The sequence below is a fragment of the Megachile rotundata genome, chromosome 7 (assembly GCF_050947335.1).
Source record: "Megachile rotundata isolate GNS110a chromosome 7, iyMegRotu1, whole genome shotgun sequence".
Classification (NCBI taxonomy): domain Eukaryota; kingdom Metazoa; phylum Arthropoda; class Insecta; order Hymenoptera; family Megachilidae; genus Megachile; species Megachile rotundata.
In genome coordinates, this window is record NC_134989.1 from 7,973,480 (window position 1) to 7,986,520 (window position 13,041).

General features: G+C 32.6%; 1 protein-coding gene across 4 annotated transcripts in view; it reads right to left on the bottom strand.

Moving 5' to 3' along the window:
* LOC100880205 (1-phosphatidylinositol 4,5-bisphosphate phosphodiesterase epsilon-1) overlaps window positions 1-12,595 on the bottom strand; it is a 192,173-nt gene extending 179,578 nt beyond the window's left edge. For 2 of the 4 annotated variants that reach the window (XM_076533178.1, XM_012292966.2), the window contains exon 1: window positions 11,848-12,328. The gene's annotated coding sequence lies outside the window, so the exon portion shown is untranslated. Of the gene's footprint in view, window positions 1-11,359; window positions 11,826-11,847; window positions 12,329-12,413 lie in introns of those variants that run through there. The other 2 variants (XM_076533177.1, XM_076533176.1) reach the window with 2 other exon arrangements.
* Between the last annotated feature and the right edge of the window lie 446 nt (window positions 12,596-13,041).

The window sequence follows — 13,041 nt, forward strand, 5'->3', positions numbered from 1 at the left end:
GCATTACTAGTCGTAGAATTACTACGCGTAGAATTACCACGTGCTGAATTACCACGCGTCGACTTATTGGTCCGTGTTTTTCCTAATAATTCGAAAACGAAGCTTCAAATCATAACCAGTTAACACAAAATCACACACAATTATTATTATGAAATATCAGAAACAACAAAAATTCTTATAAACGAAGAATCATCTCAAAAGAACCGTAAGGAATATTTCCAACAGCGAGATTATTCCACAGAAGGTGCAGTGTCACTTAATGCAGATGCACCTAATTTATTCATCTCTGATTCCCTCTTTGCAAACTCACGCAACTTCATCAAAATAAAAGGTTCCATGAAATTAGAATAGCTCCACGATGCTTCACGTTCCATTAACAAAGACGTACCCTCAAGATGTTTCAGAAGTTTGTTGCCCATAAAAAGACGATCAACCAAAATGAAATACAGTTTGTAGATTTCGCCGTGGGATCGTGGAGAGGATTTTGCCTTTCGATCGAAGAACGTCCGAAGAAACTGTATCAACAGTGCTAACTCATTTTCGTTTTCGATCGAGTTATCCCGGCATTAGATGTCCGGTGTAATGTCATGGAAAGACGGTCAGCAAAATGTCTAGCACCGGAAAATGAAGAGGGTGAATTCACGTACACGTAGGAACGTTTGTATGTACCGTCTTATACGTTAGTGTACTCTCCGAGAAGCTGAAGACTTCCTGAAATCCTCTTGACGTTTGGTAAATAGAAGTCTGTGTTTGATTGCGATAGAATTGTGTACCGTACACTTCAGATATTTATAAATTGTCATGGTTCAGTAATATTGAAACAATTTATGCGTGGAAATACATTTACGAAGAATGATGAAGCACTAAACATTCATTTTTATATTATACGTAACATCAAAGACGCTGAATATAAATAACTGTACAAATCAATAAAACAGGTAAATAACAATATTCTAGCTGAAATATTTTATAACGACAAACATCGTTATTTGGTGTATACAGCTTTATGAAAAGACATGAAAAAAATATGCCAAAAGATAAAATTTATTCATCAAAGCTATCTATAATCAATACGGTTTAATAACTAATGAGGCGCAATATTCATGAGAAACTGCTTTAATACGGAATTAGTTGGTTCTGGTTTGTAATTACTACATCTTATCGTTCTTCATTAAAACGTTCCACTATCTGAAAATGAGTAAGAAAAAAGGAAAATAAACGTACGTCAATAAAGGGTGAACGAGATGTGCTTTGCACAGCTCGTTACTTTCGCTAGAGCCACAATATATCGGATTTCGTTAAACCGCTATTTTATAACGAGACGTACAAAAATTTATTCATTTTTAAACGGGTTACTTATCTTCGCCCTACGATTTCGTTGAATATAATTTTATCGATATATTTTTTAATACTACCGCAAGTTATGGATGTGCAACAATAATTGCGCTCTGCATGGTTATTAATTCTCGGCCTTTTTCTTCTTACCAGTATCGGGAAAAAGTAATTGGACCGAGTTTCACTAAAAAAACATTAAATCGCCTCGAAAAATTTTGTACGTGCATGAAAAACTTTTTAAACGGTATTTCAATCATTTGCGGCACGCAATCAACTTTTTACTTGAATATCTGCATATGAACATGGAAAACTTTCAACATGTGATACATTAATTACAATGTATGCAGAAATTTTACATTAAATTTTGCAGCTAATAATATACATGTTTCTATGTTGATGTTTGTACTCTAATATTTTTCGGGGTTCTTTCCAATCAGAGCGCACGTAATCCTTGTGCTGGGATTTGTAAATTACCACGCGTCAAGTTACCACGCGTTGAATTACCACGCGTGGAATTACTACGTAACGAATTACCACGCGTCGAATTATCGCGTATTGAATTACCACGCGTCGAATTACCACGTATCAAATTACCACGCATCGAATTACCACGTATCGAATTACAACGCATCGAATTACCACGCGTCGAATTACCACGTATCGAATTACAACGCATCGAATTACCACGCGTCGAATTACAATGCGTAGAATTACCACGCGTAGAATTACAACGCGTAGAATTACCACCCATCGAATTACCACGCATCGAATTACCACGCGTCGAATTACCACGCGTGGAATTACTACGTGACGAATTACCACGCGTTGAATTACGACGCATTGAATTACCACGCGTCGAATTACCACACGTCGAATTACCACGCGTAGAATTACCACGCGTCGAATTACCACGTATCGAATTACAACGCATCGAATTACCACGCGTCGAATTACAATGCGTAGAATTACCACGCGTAGAATTACAACGCGTAGAATTACCACCCATCGAATTACCATGCATCGAATTACCAGGCGTCGAATTACCACGCGTTGAATTACCACGCATCGAATTACCACGCGTGGAATTACTACGTGACGAATTACCACGCGTTGCATTACCACGCGTCGAATTACCACGTGTCGAATTACCACGCGTAGAATTACCACGCATAGAGTTACCATGCATGGAGTTACCACGCACTGAATTACCACGCGTGGCGTAGAATTACCACGCATAGAGTTACCATGCATGGAGTTACCACGCACTGAATTACCACGCGTGGCGTAGAATTACCACGCGTGGAATTACTACCCACAGAATTACCACGCAACGAATTACTACTCGTAGAATTACTACGCACTGAATTACCACGCGTCGATTTATTCGTCCGGTTTTTTGCCTAATAATTCGAAAACGAAGCTTCAAACCCTATTTCTGCAAAGGGAAATCTTACTCAGAATCACGTCAGCTACCCCCCATTTCAGGGACCTACACTAATTGTGAGACACCCTGGTAACCTAACCTATTTTATAAATCTACACTGTGGAACATAAGTGTATTATATAGAATACATTATAAGTGCACGACATACAAAACACATATGTTAATATGAGTGCAATATTAAACAATTTATACGTTCCAAATAATTTTTGAATTATATCACGTTGCAACAAATCGAAAATACGTATTAAATGACTTTCTTTAAAATAATATAAAGGAAAATTACAACCCTAACCTAGTTATTAAAGCAACTGGCCCAATAAACACCTCACAGCACTATTAATAAAGTAGAAATTGTAAAACATAATCGTTGCAATTTATAAAACGTTACGATATCAGCAACTTCCGGCGATAATGCCACAATGTATAATTATTGCTGCTTTTAATACCTTGACACGTAATTTATCCTACCATTTCATGCACGGTCAAGCAACAAAAATAGAAAAATATTTAAACGAAATAAAAATTTTCTATACCAAAGCGTCACAAAATCGTTACGGATTAGAACATAAATTAAAGCACCATTGACCGCAAGTACTTCCCGCAAAGTTTTAATTCATTAAAACCTATGTTTCAAATGCCCTTCCTGGTAAAAGTATTGCGTGTTTCTGGTCCATAATTTCTTCCTTCGGATACCGTTATTAACGGAATTACCAACTAGTTCACATGCGTGCACCGTTACAATGGTATGAAAATAAGGTCAGATGAAAGCTTTAGTTTTAATTAAAAAAACACACCGGCACGTTTCGTCAAATCGAAATCTCTGTTGCAAAAAACCGTTCTAATCCGGGGGTGAAGTTTAACTGTGTGATACTTTTATGTTTGTTCTTAACCTATTTGCAATTTAATGTATGTAAACTTGTAAATTTGAGGATTTGTGAATTTTTATATTTGAGAACTTGTAAATTTGCGTATAAATTATACAATTTGCTTACATGTTTATATAAGGGACATTATACATATACAATCAATAGTTGCATTGACTGTATTTATACATAAGTTTATGCAATTTGTTAATCGTATAAATTTGTATGTTTGTATATTTGTTAATGTTCAGATTTGTAAATTTGTAAATTTGTAAATTTGTAAATTTGTAAATTTGTAAATTTGTAAATTTGTAAATTTGTAAATTTGTAAATTTGTCAATTTGTCAATTTGTCAATTATGTATTTGTAAATTTAGGAATTTTTGAATTGGTGTATCAATAAATTTGGGAATTTATAACCGTGCAAATTTGAGAATTTATGAATTTGCAAATATGTAAATATATGAATTTGTAAATGCGTAAATTTATGAATATTTAAATCTGTAATGTTGAAATTTGCAAATATGCAAATTTTGAAGTATATTACTGCAAAATCAATACTATCAAGACAATATCCAACATTAATTTAATTAACAACAATTTAACACAGTTAAATATTACTAACACTACAAAATCATGGATACTATATATTATAGTATTTACTTTCCTATTTATATAATTTTACTATCCAATTTATATAATTTTTTATTAATACATTGACCTGAAATAGCGCGTTCAATGCATTAAAAAATATTTTTTAGTATACTTTGAAGATTCATCAACGTATCACAAAAATATTGAAATTATTACAATGACAGTTTTAAAACAATTTCATCTTGTTCCATGATAATACAAGTTTGCTATGGTAATATGGTATCGGCAATATAGTGTTCAACGAAGCAGCACATCTAAATGTACTTTCTGCTGATTCAAATTCTACTCTTCCAGGTTAAAGTTTCAATGGATTGATTTTGTCTTGAATACCAAACGACTTGAATGGTATTCGTGCTACTGTATCAAACTTGAAAAAATTAGAATATAAAGTAGATATCAAACAATGATTCAATCTATTACTTACAGTGCTATACTTTTGAATTATAAGAAATCTCGATTTATTTTAAATAATAGGAATTTTAAACAATGAACAATTTCGTTACTTTCTTACTTCAAATTTATCAAATATAAAAATGTTTTACATAATTTCATATAAAAAACATTGGTATAATTATTTTACATATTATACTTATTAATATTGTAATTCATAATAAACATTATGAAATATTATAAAATTATTAATAATATTCTTCTAAATATGAAAAAATATATAAACAAAAATGTAACATAACATGACATCGAAAATGTTAATTAAAATTATAATATTAGCTATTATTTTTTATTACTTAAAGATAAAAACTTACATCGAATATACATTTTCTAATTACCATCTTGTTAACACGAAAATGTAACATTTTGATAGTTCGATCTCTATCAAGCTCTCTCGATTATAACACAAGAAATTGTTCACAGTTTAGTGGAACAGAATGGAAATAAGGATTACATTCCTACGTACTTTCGCTCCTATTTTCGCTTGGCTTAAGAAAATTTCATGTGGATATATTACACACGAAGGTTCGTTTTAACGAAGGAAACTGGAACGAATTAAAGTAAGCTAAAACAGCTTAAAAGATTTCTGTTTCATGAGCTGTTATGCAAATTCGAAAAACAAGTCAGATATTCTTAAAATGGCTGCCACTGTGTTTGTGTGTTAAATGCATCTTGAATTTATACAAATTCATTTGAAACGTATTTCTACTTTATTTTAAGTATTACTTAGTTTTATGTAGAAAAAGAATGTTATTTAGTAACATTATATAGTAAAATTATTTAGTAACATTATTTAGTAACATTATTTAGTGACATTATTAAATAACATTATTTAGTAACATTATTTAGTAACATTATTTAGTAACATTGTTTAGTGACATTATTTAATAACATTATTTAGTAATATTATTGAATAACATTATTTAGTAATATTATTTAGTGACATTATTTAGTAACATTATTTAGTAACATTATTTAGTAACATTATTTAGTAACATCATTTGGTAACATTATTTAGTAACATTATTTAGTAACATTGTTTAGTGACATTATTTAGTAACATTATTTAGTAACATCATTTGGTAACATTATTTAGTAACATTATTTAGTAACATAGTTTAGTGACATTATTTAGTAACATTATTTACTAACATTATTTAGTAACATTATTTAGTAAAATTATTTAATGACATTATTTAGTAACATTATTTAGTAACATTATTTAGTAACATTATTTAGTAACATTATATAGCAACATTATTTAGTAACATTATTTATTCTCGATCCTCATCAAAGAACAAAATAAAATTATTAACAATAAAATCAACAAATTATATCTATTTTAACAGTACATTTTATAACACAGTAATACAGTTATTTAACATAATAATTAAATTATTTAATATACTCAATTAACATAATAATTTGATTACCCCACGTAATAATTTAATTACTGAACTAAATTAACGTAATAATTAAGTTCTATACACATTTGCCTGCACGATATTACAAAAATTATCATAAAACACGAATACTGATAATAAAGAGCGACGAATAATAAAAAGAAGTTAAAATACAAGTTTGAACATATTCCATGGCAATTTTACGAGCGAAATGAAGAAATAAAAACGAACTGCAGCCCCAACAAGCTTTTCCACGACAAGAATAGTCTCAAGAACAAGAAGTAAAAGGATGGATTTTTTTCTTATTTTTGATCCAACGCTTCGCCCAGAACTACTTCACTTTATGTGTACATATTTATGTATGTATATGGAGTATATGTACGTACATACGATCAGGGATTGGAAGTCGGGATCAAAGATACAGAGAGAAATGCAGGAATTTAACGGTAGCGTATACGAAAACAAAGGGTTGCTCTTATTTCCCTTTGTGTTTTGAGGCTTCGTCAAATAGCCAATCTACACCTGCTTTTTGAACATTCTTTACAAACTAACATACCATAAAATATAGGACTCTATAAGAATATAAAAAATTACTATACGTATTCAAAAATATTTTCGTTATTAATAGGAAAAGTTACTATAAAAAATATAATATAAAATATAAAAATTATAAGTTTGCATCTCAAGTTTTAATTTTTTGCAAAATTCATATTGTTACTCACTGTATAATTTTTTGAATGGTCAATTGTTTAAAATATTTTGTGCTAAAATTTGTATAGTGTCTCATAATGTAAAATGCATCGAAATAAACCTTCGAATTCTTTTGATTTATTTTCTAACCCATCACTACAGTGAAAATAAACGAATATAGTCAGACTTCAATATGTCATCATCACAAGAATTATCAACACACCTACTTTTTCAGTCCCTTTCAATACACATACAAAATGATGAAAGCTCATTTTTGACTTTTCTCCACTAAATTAATTAACCTCTCGACCAAAATCAGTCAATATTCAAATATTTAAATGAAATCTCTAAATACCGTAAATCATTCGACACATTTAAATTTCATCAATCACAGGATTATAATAAACGTTTGAATGTATAAATATTCATAAAGCGATTAATCGAAGCAATAATTTTCGTGAAAGCTGACTAATCACAGAAATATTGAAAATTCCATTTACAATGGCTAATATGTTATCGATCTAACAGCTGCTTCGGTTTAAGACCAATTTCACTTTTCGACATAATCTCCCAACATCGATATTTATTCCAGCGATGTTCCAAAAGCAATATCTCATCCTCCTATAACTTTATGGAAAGTCTGAAGTATTGCTGTATAGTTTCCATTACCTCTTCGTTTAATGGAAAACGCTCATGAACTTTTTGAGCTTTGAAAGACGTTTCACTAATTCGTAATTCGAATCTGTAATCGAGAAGCTAAACAAATTTACTGTCAGACCATAACTGAACTAAAATCTATTTGCTATCAAACCATAACTGAACCAAAATCAATTTGCTGTCAAACCATAACACATAAACATACATATGTTAGAGCATGTAGTCATGTACACACATGAACTGTATGTTGTATAAATGAACATATGGATTTATGAAAAATAACTGAACCAAAATCAATTTGCTGTCAAACCATAACACATAGACATACATATGTTAGAGTATGTAATCATGTACACACATGAACTGTATGTTGTATAAATGAACATATGGATTTATGAAAAATAACTGAACTAAAATCAATTTGCTGTCAAACCATAACACATAGACATACATATGTTAGAGCATGTAGTCATGTACACACATGAACTGTATGTTGTATAAATGAACATATGGATTTATGAAAAATAACTGAACTAAAATCAATTTGCTCTCAAACCATAACACATAAACATATGTTGGAGCATGTAATCATGTACACACATGAACTGTATGTTATATAAATGAATATATGGATTTATAAAAAATCCTTCAAATCTTTATGCATAATTTCATCTTAGAAATTTTTGTTATGTAAGATTGTAATTTGCATGTCAGACACTTTGTGTTTCAAAACATATTCCATGAGGGTGTCTTTGACAGATTATAAAGTCCTTGAAGGGTACACAAATCTGACACTTGACAAAATATGAGGGGAGATAGGCATCCCTCCAGAAGTTTATAAGTATAAGAAACAGTGTCAATATGATTTTGATATATCGAAACGGAATCCTGAAATGTAGTATACAAGTTTGTGCGCAACGTCGCTGAGAACCGCTTCTTAATGGTTTAATTTACGACTTCGTCTTATTGCGGCCGAGTTGCACCTGTTACGCCGGGATTGAACACGTTAACGAATTAAACACATACGTATTCCACTCAACAACGTATCACGGTTAATTCGCATATTTTTGATGAATAGTTGTGTCACGGTATACAATGTTTTAATAGTCTATATGTGTTAATAGTCTGAATACTAATTCAGTTGTGTAGAATTTTTTGAGATTTTGAACATTGCTTTAATCTGGTTTTTCAAATTTGGGACAGCAAAGTCTCAGGTGGTTCAGAAAATTTGTATTTAGAAAGGTTGGTTTGCTGATGTATTTAGATTTTATTGAATTAATAGTGTTAAAAATTTTGTATTAAAAATTTAAGTACTAAAATTGTCTAAAATGTGAAGACATGAAATTTGAACCATCCATTTTACAAATCTCTTTTCTTCGATCTCCAAATCCACATTTCATTTAAGCACGTCTGGGTATTTGAAAGTTTCATTTTAAACCTCTATATGCGAAAGTAATAAGAGATGAATCAGAATACTAGAACTAATCGCTTAAATTCGCGAACTTCAGCTAATCTCCTTAACACTTTGAGCATCATTCAAATCAACGAAAATTCAGTTAATAACTTTCTTTTCAATAAATCCAATAAACAGACTTTACTGCATTTATTATCCTCTTAGAACAAGCTTTCACATATTCACCAATGCTATTTTAATTTTATTCGCTATTTTTTAAATTACAATCAAACTGTGTAAAAATTCATCGTCTCCCAAAAATGGAAGACAACCAAGTTAAAAATTTCAGCATGAAGAGAGTATTTTTGAGAGAGCTTTTGCTACATTTATCCTCTTAGAACAAGCTTTCACGTATTCACCAATGCTTTTTTAATTTTATTCACTATTTTAAAAATTATAATCAAACTGTATAAAAATTCATCGTTTCCCAAAAATGGAAGACAACCAAGTTAAAAATTTAAAAATGACGAGTTTATCTTGGAGTCAGCTTTTACTATACTTATACTTTTAGAACAAGCTTTCACATATTCACCAATGCTACTTTTACTCTGTTTACTATTTTTAAAATTATAACTAAACTATATAAAAATCTCTCCCAAAAATAGAAGACACAACCAAGATATAAAGTTAATAATTGCAGAATGAAGAGTATCCTTGAGAGACAATAGAGTGATGTACATAAATAAATGTGACAATAAGCTCCATGCGATATAAATAAATATGACAATAGCAATATTAGGTACAGTGGGATATTTGTTCAATGCTTGACCGAAACTTACACAGGATATTATTACATCGAGATAGCTTATTAATGGAGTCATCGATCGACATATTACAATACAAGTTGTCAAGTCTATTCAGCTTTAAGGTTTACATTATCGAATGGAGAATTGGACAATGTCGTAGCGGTCTGGAAGTTCGATACAAAGTCGTATAGTTTGAGCACAATGGTATCAGACTAACACAAAAATCGAATTTCCCGTTTGTAGGCTTACGTCAGATTCGACTTATCTTTATCAACTTATCCCCAGACGATTCTGCATTCGAGCATAATCATTCTCTTCTGTTATAAAATTCTTTATTGTCCGAAAAATATTCAAATTCTGTCACAAATGTTTATTACGAAATATGAAAGTTAAATTAAAAACATTATTTAATAATAAATTCTCAAATAATCAAAATAATTTCACATCTTAAAATAATCAAAATAATTTTTATTTTAATTTTGAGAAAATAATTTTATTGCTACGAAATAATAATTCAATATCGAAGAGAAAAATTAGCTAAAAAATATTAATTATTAAAACATAAAATGTTTGATAGAAATACAAATAAATAAAATGATGTTATTTATTGTTTTTTAAAATTGAATGTATATGTATATTGATAATATTTCACATTAATTAATAGCTGTTTGTTTAGTAATTGATTAATGATTCGATTGAACAGATTTCATATAACATTCGATTTTAATTTTCAGCAAAGCATTATATGGAGTTTCGATTAAGAGATGAAAATTCTGTATGTTTAATTACCGAAAGAATTATACTCCATCGACAAATTTTCTGTACACCTCTCATGACACGATAAAAAAGGGTAATTCCAGTAGAAGTGGTTATTAAATTTATTTATACGGTTAAAATCGATTTTGTTCGAGATACAATTTAAAAGGATCGTAATACAAACATTGGAGAATAAAAGAGTTATAAAATTTTGCCTGTTCCTTACAGAGAAATTTTTACAATCAACATTGATGGAAATCAATAGTGATTTATGAAGAAAATTGCAAAAGAATGTAGTGACACGTAGAAATAAATAAGTGCCAAAAGTCACAACAATTTCCAAGAATTTTCGTGTAACAAAACATTATTTATTCACCAATTTATCAAAATTTACTAACAAATTTATTATGATATTGACAAAATACGTCATAGCGTTCCCTGACAAAATATATCAAAATATTATTTGACAAACTATATCGAAACGCCATTCTCGACAAAGCATATTAAAATTTCAATATTGACAAAATGTATCAAGACGTCAACACGAACAAAATAAACTAAAATTTCATTACTGATAAAACGTATCAAAATACATCAAAATTCTATTTGATCGCGCGTATGAAACATCAATTATTTACAAAACGTAAATGTTATTTATCAAAACACAAGTATTATTTGTCACCAAAATCTAAATATTAATGATTAACAAAATACATAAAAATATATGAGACTATGTATCGAGAAAACTTAAAAGGTACAAAAAATTATAATAACACTTTCATCTATGTTTACCGACATTGGCCTTCATAAAAACAGTGTTTCCATAAAGGAAGAGTTTAAAATGGCACTTTTCTATTTCCAGCATTGAAAATCCATTAAAAATCCCGATAGTGTAAGGAAGAAACCTACCTGACTTCGTCCCATCAGCAGATCCATGTTGCAAAATAATTTCAATCCCTATTGCGACGACTTTTCACGCAACGCGAAAATGTCAGCTAAGATCGCGTGTTCCGTAAAGGTCCTAACATTTGCTTGAACGGTGATTCACCCTCTATTATCACGACGTCGGTGATAAAACAAGCGTATTCGTTCCGTTGGTCTCGTTACCCCATCAGTGGGGGGTTGCTCGAAATAGGATCCTCCGAAAACGCGACAATCCCGCCGCAATTACCGGCAATTAATCGAGTACCGAACACCCATCCTCGGCGATAGCGCGAGAGATAGGGTCGCGTTGCGTGAACGTCGAAAAGCCACTGGAAATATGGGGGACTGTGCAATTTATGGGAGGGGGGGTGAGCAATCGGGGGTAAAGTACAAACGAAGGTCCTCTCTCTTTTGAAAGGCAGTGCAAACAGAAACGAGCACACCGACGATCACATAAACACTGTTCTACTCACTCTTATAGCCAGAACACTTCGCGATATCTGCTCGAGGGTCTCGCGATATCTGTTGTTGTTGTATACAGTTGAGCCGAACAAACGCGGCTAACGAAACACGAAGGGGTGGCGAAGAATCGCGCGCGAAGGATTAAAAAGAACGAACAGGGATACGCATGGAATGTCGTGGCGGAAAACAAACGGAGAAAGAATGCATAATCGAAAAGAATAGAGAAGAACAAGGAGAAAGAGAGGGAAGAAACTACGACCGACAAAGATGAAAAGCAACGTTCTGAACGGTGCAGATGCACTCGCGGTCTAGACACGTAAACCTACAGAAAATCGACGTGCACGTGACGGCGGTCGCGACGATACTGCGCCCTATCGGGCGACCCTGCGCAAATATAATACCACCCCTCTCCTACGGTCAGGCCACACTATTCTCCTCGCCGCCATTGCCACCACCGAACTGAACCCATCCCTCTACTGACGATCGGTTTCTCTTCCTACCCTTTTATCTGCCATCCTCTTCCACCCCTTCGCCACACCGACATCCATCCCGCCCCATTTCGCCGTTTCACACTCACCAGCACCTCTTCCTCTTTCTTCTCCCTCCACTGTCTCTTCCACCCTTGGCTATCCCGCTTCTTTTTTTTTCTTCCTCTCTTTCCACGGCGTTGCCGACCCTTGCCACGCTACCACAGAACCTGCTACAGGGATCCCTTTTCTAGAACGGACAGGGAGAGGGGCTTTTCTGTGAGCTTCCGGTGCACACCGATGGCTATTTCCGTTCACGCTCCAAGGACCCAAGACGGCGTAGAGGGCCGGTCAGCTAACACATGCGAATACCCTGACTCTCTATCGCGAGGTAATCGTACGTATCGTCCTCGATCGTACTTCGTGTATAGCGATTATGTCCAACGACCGATAAGATTCCTTTCCCTGGACACGCTATTTGTAGCCTCTTTGAGCGACGCGATTCGCTGGACGCGACCGTTCATCCTGATTCATCCGATGTTCCGCCTGTACGCACTGCGCACGATCTGAAGTTCCAACGATACCCGTACAAATCCAATGTGTGGGTACAGTCGTGAAAAAATCTGCCTTCCTTAGGGAAATGGGAAAATCGAGGGGGGATAGTTGATGATTTTTACGGGTCTTTGGGGATGGCGAAATTTCGGAGTGGTTCAGAGTTTCGAGGCTTTTGGGGTGTAC